Below are 16358 nucleotides of genomic sequence, written 5' to 3' on the forward strand. Positions count from 1 at the left end.
ATCCACGCTACAAAGACAATGTGCCCACCTTACTTCCTGCACTGGAGCGTGATAGGAAGATGCGCGAGTACAAGCGCACGTTGGTAGACGCGCTACTGAGAGCATTCCCAAATGTCACAGGGGAACAAGTGGAAGACCAAGGCCAAGGCAGAGGAGGAGCAAGAGGTCGCCAAGGCAGCTGTGTCACGGCCAGCTCCTCTGAGGGCAGGGTTAGCATGGCAGAGATGTGGAAAAGTTTTGTCAACACGCCACAGCTAACTGCACCACCACCTGATACACAACGTGTTAGCAGGAGGCAACATTTCACTAACATGGTGGAACAGTACGTGTGCACACCCCTCCACGTACTGACTGATGGTTCGGCCCCATTCAACTTCTGGGTCTCTAAATTGTCCACGTGGCCAGAGCTAGCCTTTTATGCCTTGGAGGTGCTGGCCTGCCCGGCGGCCAGCGTTTTGTCTGAACGTGTATTCAGCACGGCAGGGGGCGTCATTACAGACAAACGCAGCCGCCTGTCTACAGCCAATGTGGACAAGCTGACGTTCATAAAAATGAACCAGGCATGGATCCCACAGGACGTGAAGCCTGATTCTCTGCTATGACATGCAGACTAATTCTCTGCTGACATGAAGCCAGATTCTCTGTTACGTGACCTCTCTCCTCTGCCTGGGTGCTGGGCCTAAATATATGACAATGGACTGTTGCACTGGTGGCTGACGTGAAGCCTGATTCTCTGCTATGACATGCAGACTGATTCTCTGCTGACATGAAGCCAGATCCTCTGTTACGGGACCTCTCTCCTCTGCCTGGGTGCTGGGCCTAAATATATGACAATGGACTGTTGCACTGGTGGCTGACGTGAAGCCTGATTCTCTGCTATGACATGCAGACTGATTCTCTGCTGACATGAAGCCAGATTGTCTGTTACGGGACCTCTCTGCTCTGCCTGTGTGCTAGGCCTAAATATATGCCAATGGACTGTTGCAGTGGTGGGTGACGTGAAGCCTCATTCTCTGCTATGACATGCAGACTGATTCTCTGCTGACATGAAGCCAGATTGTCTGTTACGGGACCTCTCTGCTCTGCCTGTGTGCTAGGCCTAAATATATGCCAATGGACTGTTGCAGTGGTGGGTGACGTGAAGCCTCATTCTCTGCTATGACATGCAGACTGATTCTCTGCTGACATGAAGCCAGATGGTCTGTTACGGGACCTCTCTGCTCTGCCTGTGTGCTAGGCCTAAATATATGCCAATGGACTGTTGCAGTGGTGGGTGACGTGAAGCCTCATTCTCTGCTATGACATGCAGACTGATTCTCTGCTGTCATGAAGCCAGATTGTCTGTTACGGGACCTCTCTGCTCTGCCTGTGTGCTAGGCCTAAATATATGCCAATGGACTGTTGCAGTGGTGGGTGACGTGAAGCCTCATTCTCTGCTATGACATGCAGACTGATTCTCTGCTGACATGAAGCCAGATCGTCTGTTACGGGACCTCTCTGCTCTGCCTGTGTGCTAGGCCTAAATATATGCCAATGGACTGTTGCAGTGGTGGGTGACGTGAAGCCTCATTCTCTGCTATGACATGCAGACTGATTCTCTGCTGACATGAAGCCAGATTGTCTGTTACGGGACCTCTCTGCTCTGCCTGTGTGCTAGGCCTAAATATATGCCAATGGACTGTTGCAGTGGTGGGTGACGTGAAGCCTCATTCTCTGCTATGACATGCAGACTGATTCTCTGCTGTCATGAAGCCAGATTGACAGAATTAGACTTAGAAATACACAGTAGCGGGTGTGTGTGAAGTTATTCTGAATGACCCAATGTGCACCTTGAATATTATATACCCTTTTAGGGATAGATTTCAAATAGCTCTGATATAGCAGAAACCACTAAATTATGAAATTGCTAAATTGGGAATTGTATTTCAACCCAGAACAAAAAATGTGCTTTGACGGACACTAAATAACTTTCCCAGCCACAACAGGACAGCGTTAACGAGAGATTTAGCAGGATATAAATTTGAGGCCTAGTATTTAGGCGCTGGGTGACAGGTATGGGTTTAGTGACAGAATTAGACTTGGAAATACACAGTAGCGGGTGTGTGTGAAGTTATTCTGAATGACCCAATGTGCACCTTGAATATTATATACCCTTTTAGGGATAGATTTCAAATAGCTCTGATATAGCAGAAACCACTAAATTATGAAATTGTTAAATTGGGAATTGTATTTAAACCCAGAACAAAAAATGTGCTTTGACGGACACTAAATAACTTTCCTAGCCACAACAGGACAGCGTTAACGAGAGATTTAGCAGGATATAAATTTGAGGCCTAGTATTTAGGCGCTGGGTGACAGGTATGGGTTTAGTGACAGAATTAGACTTGGAAATACACAGTAGCGGGTGTGTGTGAAGTTATTCTGAATGACCCAATGTGCACCTTGAATATTATATACCCTTTTAGGGATAGATTTCAAATAGCTCTGATATAGCAGAAACCACTAAATTATGAAATTGCTAAATTGGGAATTGTATTTCAACCCAGAACAAAAAATGTGCTTTGACGGACACTAAATAACTTTCCCAGCCACAACAGGACAGCGGTAACGAGAGATTTAGCAGGATATAAATTTGAGGCCTAGTATTTAGGCGCTGGGTGACAGGTATGGGTTTAGTGACAGAATTAGACTTGGAAATACACAGTAGCGGGTGTGTGTGAAGTTATTCTGAATGACCCAATGTGCACCTTGAATATTATATACCCTTTTAGGGATAGATTTCAAATAGCTCTGATATAGCAGAAACCACTAAATTATGAAATTGTTAAATTGGGAATTGTATTTAAACCCAGAACAAAAAATGTGCTTTGACGGACACTAAATAACTTTCCCAGCCACAACAGGACAGCGTTAACGAGAGATTTAGCAGGATATAAATTTGAGGCCTAGTATTTAGGCGCTGGGTGACAGGTATGGGTTTAGTGACAGAATTAGACTTAGAAATACACAGTAGCGGGTGTGTGTGAAGTTATTCTGAATGACCCAATGTGCACCTTGAATATTATATACCCTTTTAGGGATAGATTTCAAATAGCTCTGATATAGCAGGAACCACTAAATTATGAAATTGCTAAATTGGGAATTGTACTTCAACCCAGAACAAAAAATGTGCTTTGACGGACACTAAATAACTTTCCCAGCCACAACAGGACAGCGGTAACGAGAGATTTAGCGGGATATAAATTTGAGGCCTAGTATTTAGGCGCTGGGTGACCGGTATGGATTTAGTGACAGAATTAGACTGGGATATGGCCAAAAAATAACCACACTATTGCTGGTTAAATGCACTTGGTGACGGGCGCAGCTTGCCCCTGATTTAGTATATGGCCAAAAAATGAACAGACTATTGCTGGTTAAATGCACTTGGTGTCACAGCTTGACGCACCACACTACTGAGGGTTAAATGCACTTGGTGACGGGCGCAGCTTGCCCCTGATGTAGTATATGGCCAAAAAATGAACAGACTATTGCTGGTTAAATGCACTTGGTGTGACAGCTTCACCCTGATGTAGGCTTTAGCCAAAAAACAACCACACCATTGAGGGTTAAATGCACTTGGTGACAGGCGCAGCTTGCCCCTGATTTAGTATATGGCCAAAAAAATGAACAGACTATTGCTGGTTAAATGCACTTGGTGTGACAGCTTCACCCTGATGTAGGCTTTAGCCAAAAAACAACCACACCATTGAGGGTTAAATGCACTTGGTGACAGGCGCAGCTTGCCCCTGATTTAGTATATGGCCAAAAAAATGAACAGACTATTGCTGGTTAAATGCACTTGGTGTGACAGCTTCACCCTGATGTAGGCTTTAGCCAAAAAACAACCACACCACTGAGGGTTAAATGCACTTGGTCGCAGCTTGGATGCACTTGGTCGCAGCACCGCAAAAAAAGTGACTGACAAACGGTCTGGGCAGCCTAAAAACAGTGAGTGAGCATTTGAATTTCAGCAGCTCAATGATGCACAGCTGCAGATCGATCGATTAATCAAGTGAAGTCCTTTGGAGGAGTTAATCTGCCTAATCTCGCCCTACTGTCGCATCCGCAACCTCTCCCTACGCTAATCAGAGCAGAGTGACGGGCGGCGCTATGTGACTCCAGCTTAAATAGAGGCTGGGTCACATGGTGCTCTGGCCAATCACAGCCATGCCAATAGTAGGCATGGCTGTGACGGCCTCTTGGGGCAAGTAGTATGACGCTTGTTGATTGGCTGCTTTGCAGCCTTTCAAAAAGCGCCAAGAAAGCGTCACAAAAGCGCCAAGAAAGCGACGAACACCGAACCCGAACCCGGACTTTTACGAAAATGTCCGGGTTCGGGTCCGTGTCACGGACACCCCAAAATTCGGTACGAACCCGAACTATACAGTTCGAGTTCGCTCATCCCTAGTCATATGGTAGGGGAGTACCAGGTTTGTGCAGTCCCTGGAAGAAGGATCTCTGATAACTTGATTTTATTGCGTGACATTATTTATTATGCTGGTTTTAATAATATTCCCTTATTTATTGAAACTACAGACTTTGAGAAAGCTTATGATAAAGTGGTGCATAGGTTTTTATTTAGTGTGTTGGAGAAGATGGGGATCCCTATGAAAATAGTGAACGTGATTAAAGGTATGTACAATGGGGTTTTTAGTCATGTTTTAATCAATGGTAAAATTAGTCCAGCGGTTGATATTAAGTCTGGCGTTAGGCTGGGATGCCCTCTCTCCCCAATCCTTTTTATTTGTGCAGTGGAACCACTTTTAAAGTCCATACAGAAGGACAAATGTTTGGATGGTGTTTTTATACCCGGAGGTATAGAGAGAAGAGTTAAATCCTTCGGGTATATGGACGATATCGTTTTTGCATGCCAATCACAAGCGGATTTAAATAGGGTGAACCTGCACTTAAAGATTTTTTGTAGTGTAGCAGGCATGAATGTTAATTGGGGAAAATGCCAACTTGTGAATTATGGAAAACAGATAGATGTGGAAGTGACGGGGATCCCAAAGAAAGAAGAAGCAGAGATTTTAGGTGTTATATTTGAAAAAGACAATAAAGGGAATAAGAGCCATGCTGTGTTAGAAAGGAAAGTGGAGAAAATAATAATAACCAGAAGATCTCCTCGGTGACTTTATTTTTCACTCTTTGTCTAGATACAATGTTGCCATTGAAAACTCAGCGTTTGCCTGTCTTTATTCACGGCACGGTGTCTAGAGTTAATTCATATGCGTAAGCGCCAGTGATTCCTGTTTTAAAATTAGAGCCTCACGCTGCCCCCCCGACATGTTTCGCCGTGTCACGGCGTCCTCAGGGGTTCGGGCAGGGTGTGGCAACATTGTATCTAGACAAAGAGTGAAAAATAAAGGCCAGTGTCACTGGAAATTTTAAAACACAAGTGTTATGTCGGTGCACTACCAAACATCTTAAATTGAATAAAATTAAAAGTTATGTCTTAGGCAATTGGTAGGTGCAGGGAAAAATACCTAATAGAGGAGTGCACTCGGCGTGGCAGAGTTATCCTCTGCGCTCACGTTCTGCCCGCCATCTGCCGCCCGCCCTCAAGACAGTCATCAGCCAGTGAGTGCCCCACACCCCTGGCCCATACTGAAGGACTGGTCAGTGAAGTGTGCCACAGTAAGAGGACAGCAGCAGACTTAATATAAAGCTCATATATGGTATTGGTTGGATATGGGTATTCTTGATAGGGGGAGGACAGCAGCAAGCAGTGGGGTTTGGGGGGAAAGGGGCCTGTAGGATCATAGAGGACTCCGGAGGACAGTGTGCTTTCCTCCTACTCCCCCCACGGGGAGAAGAGGGTGGAAGCACACTGTCCTTCTGAGTCCTCTATGATCCTACAGGGCCCCTCAGCATATCAGTCACCTTGCAGGGGCGGGGGGAGAATATGATTGGTGGCTATGTGCACACTTAGCATCAGCAGCAATGAGTTAAAGGGGTTATCCAACCCCTATAATGCCCCCCAAAATGCTCGGGCCAGGCACCTTACTTACCTCATTCCCCAGCGCCCGCATTGCTCCTGATGCCCACACAGCCGTCACTGCCTCCCTCCCGTCACGCAGATTAATACATCCAGCGACATAGGGGGGAGCAGCCAATAGCAGGCCACAATGGGAACGAGCCTCCCTAACATCGCGGGTGACACTAGGGAGGCTCATTTCCGACGCAGCCTCCTATTGTCTGCACCCCCCCATTGGGCATAAGTATTAACTGTATGCGGTGCCTGGGCAATTTGGGGGGCATAATAGGGATTAGATAGCCCCTTTAACCCTTAGGATACCAGAGGTTTTTTCATTTTTGCATTTTATTTTTCATTTCCTATCTTCCTTGAGCTATAACTTTTTTTTTGTGGGAAAACTCCACAATCTTTCCACCATTTTAGGGGTTTTGTTCCTAAAGCTTTACCTTTGTGGCAAAACTGACCTGTGCCCTTCATTGTCTGGGTCAGTACGATTACAACGATACCACATATGTATAAGTTTTTTATGTCTAAATAGTGTAAAAATACATTAACACTGATAAAAAAAAAAATATTACTTTTTTACATCACCATATTCTGACCCCCATAACTTTTTTATAGTTATATGATCTACTGAGCTGTGTGGGGGCTCATTTTTTGCGGGATGAACTGTAGTTTTTATTGATACCCTTTTGGAGTGTGTGTGACTTTTTAAATCACATTTTATTGCATTTTGTGGGGTGAGAGATGTGATGAAAAAATGGTGCTGGTAACAAAGCTGTGTCAGGCTTTACCGCAGTGGGCACAGTCAGGAGGAGTGATATATATGCGGGCTCCTTCCCTGCACTCGTTCAGTTGTGCTCGCATACATATGGCGCCCTGTGCCCACTCTGCTAAAGCCTGACATCGCCCATTTATGCCCGACTTTACCAAAGCAGACAGGCAGGAGCAGTGATGTGTGCTGTACATGGCTGATCCTTACTCCCATACAGAGAGAGTATAGATTATAAAGCGCTATAAGCACCTGAATTCAGCACCTATTTCTTAAAGGTTTCTAACGGTTTCAGTAGAACATGTATACATTTTTTTATTGGCAAATGGGGGTGTGGCAGGGGTGGGTAGTGGGCGCGGTTGGGGGCCCAATTCAGACTCTTGCTATGGGGCCCAGTGATTTCTGTGTACGCCCCTGGCTGGGGCTCTCTTTTACTTCTGAATTTCACCCTGAATCGCTAACGTTTTTGGATGTCAGGTTTACAAAGACCAGAGGCGGTCTTGTCACCTCCACTTTCAGGAAGACCACTGCCACTAATAGTCTGCTACATTGGGATAGCCACCACCCAGTGAGACTCAAAAAGGGTATACCCCGCGGACAATACATACGCATGAGAAGAAATTGTTCGGACCAAGAGGGTTTTCACCACGAATCTAGAAAACTACAAAAGAGATTCTCCACTAGGGGTTACCCACAATGTGTCCTTAAGGCAGCCTTCCAGAACGCATCTATATGTGAACGTGTTACCCTCCTGATACCGAGAGAATGTAAAGGTTAAGATGATGTTATTAGGATCATCTCAACCTTTGATACCATGAGTCAGGAGGTTAGGGATATCATCAACAAATACTGGTCTATCCTCTTGATGGATCCAGACGTATCGGATAGACTTTCCCTCTGCCCCAGTATAACTTTCAGAAGGGGCCGATGCCTCCGTGATAGGTTAGTTCACAGCCATTATTCGGGACCTATTCCCAAAGGAACCTGGTTAGACCGGAAACCACTGGGCACATTTCGCTGTGGATCCTGCCTAGCGTGTAAGAATATAAATAACACTAAACTTAATGTCTGCTCGGTCACGGGGAAAACTTTCGACAACCGGGACTTTATCAACTGTCGCAGCGAGGGGGTGGTCTACCTAGCCCAATGTGCATGCCCAAAAGACTATGTGGGCATGACCTTCAGGGAGTTTCGGAGGCGCATACTTGAACACCTGAATGACATTAAGAATAAAAAGGACACTCCACTCGCTAACCATATGTGGGAAGTCCATCACGGAGATCCTAGACTTCTTAGGTTCTCCGCATTGGAATTGGTCAGACCTTCACCAAGGAGGGGCGACTGGGACCGCAGGATCCTCCAGAAGGAATCTGAATGGATCTTCTGGTTCCAGTCGCAATCTCCGGCGGGATTGAACGAACAGCTTACGTTTTCTTGCTTCTTATAATGCATTTGGCCCCCGGCATTTTTATCCTTGTCTTTACCCGCGACTTTCTCCTCGTATGACAGAAATAAAAAGATTATTGACACGCGAAGTGTCAATATATAGAATCTAGGACTAATCTACATTAGGATGGTCCGCTGATCATCTATCCCTTTGTATCAGTTACTTATATACTTCTCGTCAATTGCAGACAGTTTGTAGACCAATATATGACTTAGCCCTACTCCACATGTATCATCATGGAGTGGGCTTCGGTGAACTCACCATGACATATACCCCCAGTCTGTGGTTGCCCACTAATGAGACACCTGTCCACAATGCCCTGGCCCAAACTGACAAATGGCCGGCCGAGTGTACTTTTCATTATCAAATATCTGTTTATTGTTTTGTTTTTTTCCCGCAAATAAGAAACATATGCACAATATGCAGTAATAAAGGATAATGTAAAATTACAAATTCACTTTTACATATTTGTAAATACATAGGAAAAGGAATAACAATCCCTCGTCAAAGCGTGAGGATAAGGGCACTACCTGAATAAGAGAGACAGGCAGTTACTTTGGTAGATTTAACCGGACTTACAGCCCCTTGAATATTGCGTTTATCCTTGTATGAAGTCCTGCAGACCAAGACGGGGGTAAAACAACTTGAACTCACAGAGGGGGGGGGGGGGGGGGGTACCCTCTGTGTAAGAAAAAACGTAACTCAGGCTGATCTCAGTGCAGCTCTTTAGAGAATATCTAGGTGTAGTTTATGATTATAAGCTCATGTGTGATAGAAGGCTGAAGGCGTCTCCTTCAACTTAGGATTCTTTGTATTTAATCCATAGTTTCCATAACCGCAAGAATTTGACGTGGGATCTATTTGCCCAACTGCTGAGTTCTTCCATGAGGCATAATTGGTTCACTTTTATTTCCCATTGGGGGATGGTAGGAGGATCTGGGTCAAGCCAATGCAGTGGAATAAGGGACCTAGCAGCGTGAACAAGCCAGGTGGGGAGGTCAAAAGGTTTAGGAGACCAGCTCTTGGATGGCAACCATAATACACTACGTGCAGAATTATTAGGCAAATGAGTATTTTGACCACATCATCCTCTTTATGCATGTTGTCTTACTCCAAGCTGTATAGGCTCGAAAGCCTACTACCAATTAAGCATATTAGGTGATGTGCATCTCTGTAATGAGAAGGGGTGTGGTCTAATGACATCAACACCCTATATCAGGTGTGCATAATTATTAGGCAACTTCCTTTCCTTTGGCAAAATGGGTCAAAAGAAGGACTTGACAGGCTCAGAAAAGTCAAAAATAGTGAGATATCTTGCAGAGGGATGCAGCACTCTTAAAATTGCAAAGCTTCTGAAGCGTGGTCATCGAACAATCAAGCGTTTCATTCAAAATAGTCAACAGGGTCGCAAGAAGCGTGTGGAAAAACCAAGGCGCAAAATAACTGCCCATGAACTGAGAAAAGTCAAGCGTGCAGCTGCCAAGATGCCACTTGCCACCAGTTTGGCCATATTTCAGAGCTGCAACATCACTGGAGTGCCCAAAAGCACAAGGTGTGCAATACTCAGAGGCATGGCCAAGGTAAGAAAGGCTGAAAGACGACCACCACTGAACAAGACACACAAGCTGAAACATCAAGACTGGGCCAAGAAATATCTCAAGACTGATTTTTCAAAGGTTTTATGGACTGATGAAATGAGAGTGAGTCTTGATGGGCCAGATGGCTGGATTGGTAAAGGGCAGAGAGCTCCAGTCCGACTCAGACGCCAGCAAGGTGGAGGTGGAGTACTGGTTTGGGCTGGTATCATCAAAGATGAGCTTGTGGGGCCTTTTTGGGTTGAGGATGGAGTCAAGCTCAACTCCCAGTCCTACTGCCAGTTTCTGGAAGACACCTTCTTCAAGCAGTGGTACAGGAAGAAGTCTGCAAGGTAAGAAAAACATGATTTTCATGCAGGACAATGCTCCATCACACGCGTCCAAGTACTCCACAACGTGGCTGGCAAGAAAGGGTATAAAAGAAGAAAATCTAATGACATGGCCTCCTTGTTCACCTGATCTGAACCCCATTGAGAACCTGTGGTCCATCATCAAATGTGAGATTTACAAGGAGGGAAAACAGTACACCTCTCTGAACAGTGTCTGGGAGGCTGTGGTTGCTGCTGCACGCAATGTTGATTGTGAACAGATCCAAACACTGACAGAATCCATGGATGGCAGGCTTTTGAGTGTCCTTGCAAAGAAAGGTGGCTATATTGGTCACTGATTTGTTTTTGTTTTGTTTTTGAATGTCAGAAATGTATATTTGTGAATGTTGAGATGTTATATTGGTTTCACTGGTAAAAATAAATAATTGAAATGGGTATATATTTGTTTTTTGTTAAGTTGCCTAATAATTATGTACAGTAATAGTCACCTGCACACACAGATATCCCCCTAAAATAGCTAAAACTAAAAACAAACTAAAAACTACTTCCAAAAATATTCAGCTTTGATATTAATGAGTTTTTTGGGTTCATTGAGAACATGGTTGTTGTTCAATAATAAAATTAATCCTCAAAAATACAACTTGCCTAATAATTCTGCACTCCCTGTAGTACTGAGGTAGGAGTAAGCTGGACAGAAGTGCCACATATTTGATTTATTTTTGTTTCAATAGCGGACCAGAAACTGGTGATTAATGGGCAGAACCAAAATATGTGTCCCAGGGTGCCTATATCTCTGTTGCACCGCCAACATTTATTTGTTTTTGATAAGCCCATTATATAGAGTTTACTGGGGTCGTTATACCATCTGACCATCGTTTTATAGGAATGTTCCTGTATTTTTACGCATCTAGAAAATCCGTGGGATCTTAGATGTATTTGGTTAATCTCTGCTGCATTAAATGATGTCCCCAGATCTCTCTCCCATTGATTGATGTATGCGGGTTTAGTAGTTTGCTGTAAACTCAACAGGTTCCTATAGATATTGGAAACTACGCGTTTAGTTGATGTTTGACCTTGTACTACTTTCTTTAATTATTTTATATTTATCTTGTAGTTTGGAACATGTGTCTTTGAATATTTTTAAGTCTAGGAAATTGGCATGTTTCAAGCGGGTGACGCAGAATGTATTTAATGTTGAAATTGTATTTGTCTGAGACAGTAGTTCCTCCGTATCTAAGTCTTTAAATAAGTTCCAGAAATCTGGAGGATCGGGGATGTTGGGATAAATCAAGTACGGGCTTAATGTCGAAGGTAATAGCTTTGGAGGATCCGAGAGCAAGCGTGTATGTTTGGATAGGGTGTTGAACACTGAATAAATCCCTCTGGCTAGTCCCTCTATTGGGGGAGTGGGTGTCCCAATGCCCCATAAGCCCGCTAGTTGGCGATTAGTTAGGGTGAATAGTTCAATATCTGAACCTAATATTCTTAGGCGTGGGATGCATAATTGAAGCCACCTTTTCAGTTGGATCGCTCTATAGTAGGACTGGGCATCAGGGAGGCCCATACCGCCCTGTGGGCGGGCTCTAATTAATTTGTCATAAGCTAAGCGTGATTTTTTGCCCTTCCAGAGGAAAGATGGAAATATAGATCGTATGACATTAAAAAAGGATTGTGGGAGGTGGATGGGGATCATTTGAAGGAGGTATAGTAGTTTAGGCATAATGTATGCTTGCAGAAGGTTCTTTCTACCTAGCCATGATATAAAGGGGAGGGATAATGAGTTTAGTTGGTCTCAGATTTTTTTCAGTAAGGGAGTATAGTTCATGGAATATAGGTTTGTTGGTGTGTTTGTTAAGAAAATACCTAGGTATTTAATTTTTTCCCGTTGCCATGTAAAAGGGTAAGAAGATCTCAGACTATGAATTTGGGGTGTCGGAACAGAGATGTTGAGCGCTTCAGATTTAGAGTAATTGATTTTAAAATTTGATAAAGTGCCGAATTGTTCGAATAGTGACATTAGCGGTGGAAAAGCCGAGTGTACTTTTCATGACATGTTTTATACATAATAATGAGGCTTATATTTGCTTATTTATTAATCCATATTTGAGGATGACCCATCAGCACCCTTACCCTATCAGTTTGATGCCAATATGAGCACCCCATCGGCTAATTCTGGGGCCGGAGCTGCATCAATTCGGCGGTGGAACGCAGAACCACGCCCCTTCCATGCCACTGTGGAACGCAAGCACCTAGGCCTGCAGCACTGTGATGATGCAGGCAGGTTGGGATTGGCTGCCTACGGTGGAACGCACGGCCATTTTTGAGACCTCGGCGTGCGTTCCACCCATGATCCTGTACAGCAAGAGCTCGGCATAGGGATCTTCCTGTGACTGTTGAGAAGTAATGAAGGTCTAACATAGACACTGACTGGGATATTTAATAAGCCAGGTTTACTATCTCTTAAGCCCCATAAACTGACATCTGAACATTGGGTCACATGATGAAATGAGGCATGGTGGTTGGTGCATGAGAATGGGGGACCGCCCCTCTTAGGGTATAACTAGTCACATTATCAGTCTGCAAGTTGGAGCCTCATCTTGTTTGCCCCCTGGAGCACCCCTGACCGCGGACCACTGTATGGAGAGGATCCAAAGGACTGAATAAGTACATTATAAATATAATTATCGTTAGTACTTTCATTGTTCATGTGTTGGATGTTTGGTCTCTGACAGTGGAACACTGCCTTGAGGTGCTCCAGAAATCTCCTTTTTTTCATTTTGGACTTGGATCATGGGTCTACTTGAACCGTTGTTATGTAGCCGCTAGATTGTAGCAGCAACGTACTCGTCTATATTCTTTTATGGTCTCCTGATGAACCACATCATTAAGGGGAAATGCGTCGAGACTCAAATCACAGTATTATAACCATCTTTGTACACTGTGGCTTTTTATTGATAGACCCAGGTATTCATTTGGATCTTAAATTAAGATGTAATATTTTGTTAAATCATTGTTGCAGGACCCGGACATCCATATGGGTCATTGTGTTATAAGGGCATTTTAAGGACAGGCAGGTTAGGTACGGGGACGGAGTGCTCCCACCACCAGGGTGCATCTCTGGGCTGAGACAAGGTCAGGGACACAATAGGGACCCATATGGTTGTTGCCCTGGTGTACCACCATACATAGCCTCCCCGCCTGGTCCTTCAATTGGCTCTTATTGTCTGTCTGTTTTTTTCGTATGTTTACTAGTCCCCACGTGAGGGACCCCTGTGTGTATATTTTTAAGTATTCATTTATTAAAAGTTATATTTTAGGTAGTTGGCCTCAGTGATATTATTCTTAGATACAACTACCCATTAGTAATTTATTCGGTTAAACAAGGAAAGTGGAGAAAAAACTGAATTTTTGGAAACTAAGAAAATTATCCTTGAAAGGGAAGATTTTAATAATTAAAGCAGTGATTTTACCCCTTATTTTATACACGTCAATTATTTTACCACCCAGTAAATTATGGATTAGAAGAATGTCAAGAAGACTTTTTGTTTTTTTCTGGGGATCTAAAATGGAAAAGATAAGGAGAACTGTTGTTATGAGTAAGACTGAATTTGGGGGGTATGAATTTCCTAATATTGAGTTTTTTATCCGGATGCATTATTTCTAATTAATTTTTAAGATTTTAAAGTGCAATGGTAGGGCTGCAGCCATGTGTAGGTATTTGGCAGGATGAATCTTTACTAGGTGGAGCTGGTATGAAAGGGAACTAGCAGGCCAATGGCGTTTGTGATCCCAAAATTTTATGTGGCACTCAGGTCCTTTTATGATCAATATGGATTAAGCTCTCTAAGTAAAACTGATAAATGTGAGATAATAAAAGTAGGAAGGAAAGAAAAGATACAATGTTATGTTCCATTCTGTAATACCACACAGGCTGCAAAAATTTGGAAACTTTTTTAATGTTTTAGGCCTTTCTAACAAGCAAAGGGATGTAGCATGGCTCTGTTTTCATGGGTGCCTTCCAACCAGATCTTTTATGAATTCCAGGAGGTGAATGTGTCAGAGAGATGCCCCAGGGAAGGTTGTGGAGGCACTGAAGATCTACATAATTTGTTATGGGACTGTTTTTACGTTAAACAAGTTTTTTGTATTCTTAAAGGTTTTTTTTATTGCACTTACGGGGTGGAGAAATTTTAGCTATGAGAAAGTTTTTATTGGTCAAGATTTTAGAATTTTATCCAACTCACGAGGTTGTTGGTTGTGTTTTACCGTTTCTAAAGAGGCAATGTGGGATACCAGAAATCTTGTGATTTTTAAAAATGTCATTTTATCTCCGAAAGAATGTTCAAAAGTGCTTTTATCCAGGATCCATACGATTTACTTGCTGGATAAGAAAAGAAAAGAAAAGAATAGGAGAGAGTGAAGCAGAGAAAATATTGAAGGTATCCCACTGGAAGAACTATGTGAGTAAATCTTGACTTATTTTTGGGTTTATAGTTTTGGGTTTTGGTTTTATTCCAGTGATGTTTTATAGACATCATAAGGTTTGAGCCACGTTGGAGTGGACTGATAAGTCAAACTGAAGTATATCTTACTGAGGAAAAAAAAATAAAAAAAAAACTATTCTTATCAGTTTAATATCTGATACGTCCCCTTTTTGGGGACCATATATTAAATGGATTTTTCGAACAGGGAGATGGAAAATGAGCTTGCTCTGTCCACTCCATGCATTGACCTGGTATTGCAGTACCTCCAGGACAGGTGCACCCATTCTAATCCAGTCTAAAAAAACAGAATGAAATTGAAAGATGGATTGCAAGCATCCTTCCAGCAAGCAAGTGTAAAGTTGCTGTGTCCTGCCTCAGGAGTCTGCACTTCAGCTTCTCCTCTGTCAGGGCTGTGCTGCTTTCTGCATACTTGCATCTAGCCTTTCAATCTCCTAATTGCATCAGCTGTGTGTGGGTTTGTTCCAGCACCAAGCAACCCAGCCAGCCAGTCACCTCTCCTCACACCCCAAATCCAATTAAGACTGATGGCTTAATTGTTGGGTTAATTGGCTTAACACCTGAATGAAATGTTTGGACCTCCACTCCACCCACCTTGGGTTTGATTTGGGCCTGTTGTGCACATCTGGGCGGGCTGCTGAGTTGTTCCTGGGAATTGACCCCTTTGTAGCAAGTTGGCTGGATGTAACCAATTTGCTTTTCTAGTGCTTTAGTTAGTAAATAAGTAAAGTTTGTTTGCCTGTGTCTCCCTCTTGTGGATCTTTTGAACTGGATGACTTGGAGGCTAAAATGTAGTCCAGCACTTCCTATGTATCAGCAACAGCTGGACCTACCTTGTCTGGCCAATGGACGGAACACTGGACATGTCACAAGAGGCTTGTCAGTAGGGATGAGCGAACTCGAACTGTATAGTTCGGGTTCGTACCGAATTTTGGGGTGTCCGTGACACGGACCCGAACCCGGACATTTTCGTAAAAGTCCGGGTTCGGGTTCGGTGTTCGTCGCTTTCTTGGCGCTTTTGTGACGCTTTCTTGGCGCTTTTTGAAAGGCTGCAAAGCAGCCAATCAACAAGCGTCATACTACTTGCCCCAAGAGGCCGTCACAGCCATGCCTACTATTGGCATGGCTGTGATTGGCCAGAGCACCATGTGACCCAGCCTCTATTTAAGCTGGAGTCACATAGCGCCGCCCGTCACTCTGCTCTGATTAGCGTAGGGAGAGGTTGCGGATGCGACAGTAGGGCGAGATTAGGCAGATTAACTCCTCCAAAGGACTTCACTTGATTAATCGATCGATCTGCAGCTGTGCATCATTGAGCTGCTGAAATTCAAATGCTCACTCACTGTTTTTAGGCTGCCCAGACCGTTTGTCAGTCACTTTTTTCTGGGGTGATCGGCGGCCATTTTGTGTCTTGTGCGGTGCTGCGACCAAGTGCATCCAAGCTGCGACCAAGTGCATTTAACCCTCAATGGTGTGGTTGTTTTTTGGCTAAAGCCTACATCAGGGTGAAGCTGTCACACCAAGTGCATTTAACCAGCAATAGTCTGTTCATTTTTTTGGCCATATACTAAATCAGGGGCAAGCTGCGCCTGTCACCAAGTGCATTTAACCCTCAATGGTGTGGTTGTTTTTTGGCTAAAGCCTACATCAGGGTGAAGCTGTCACACCAAGTGCATTTAACCAGCAATAGTCTGTTC

At 43.8% G+C, this 16358-nt stretch overlaps 1 non-coding gene across 1 annotated transcript; it reads left to right on the forward strand.

The window, feature by feature from the left end:
- The first annotated feature begins 14742 nt into the window (after positions 1–14742).
- LOC122942797 lies at positions 14743–14928 on the forward strand. Its single transcript, XR_006390716.1, has one exon. It is a non-coding gene; the product is annotated as a U2 spliceosomal RNA (small nuclear RNA).
- The last annotated feature ends 1430 nt before the right edge of the window (positions 14929–16358 follow it).

The sequence above is a fragment of the Bufo gargarizans genome, chromosome 6, assembly GCF_014858855.1.
Source record: "Bufo gargarizans isolate SCDJY-AF-19 chromosome 6, ASM1485885v1, whole genome shotgun sequence".
Taxonomy (NCBI): Eukaryota; Metazoa; Chordata; class Amphibia; order Anura; family Bufonidae; genus Bufo; species Bufo gargarizans.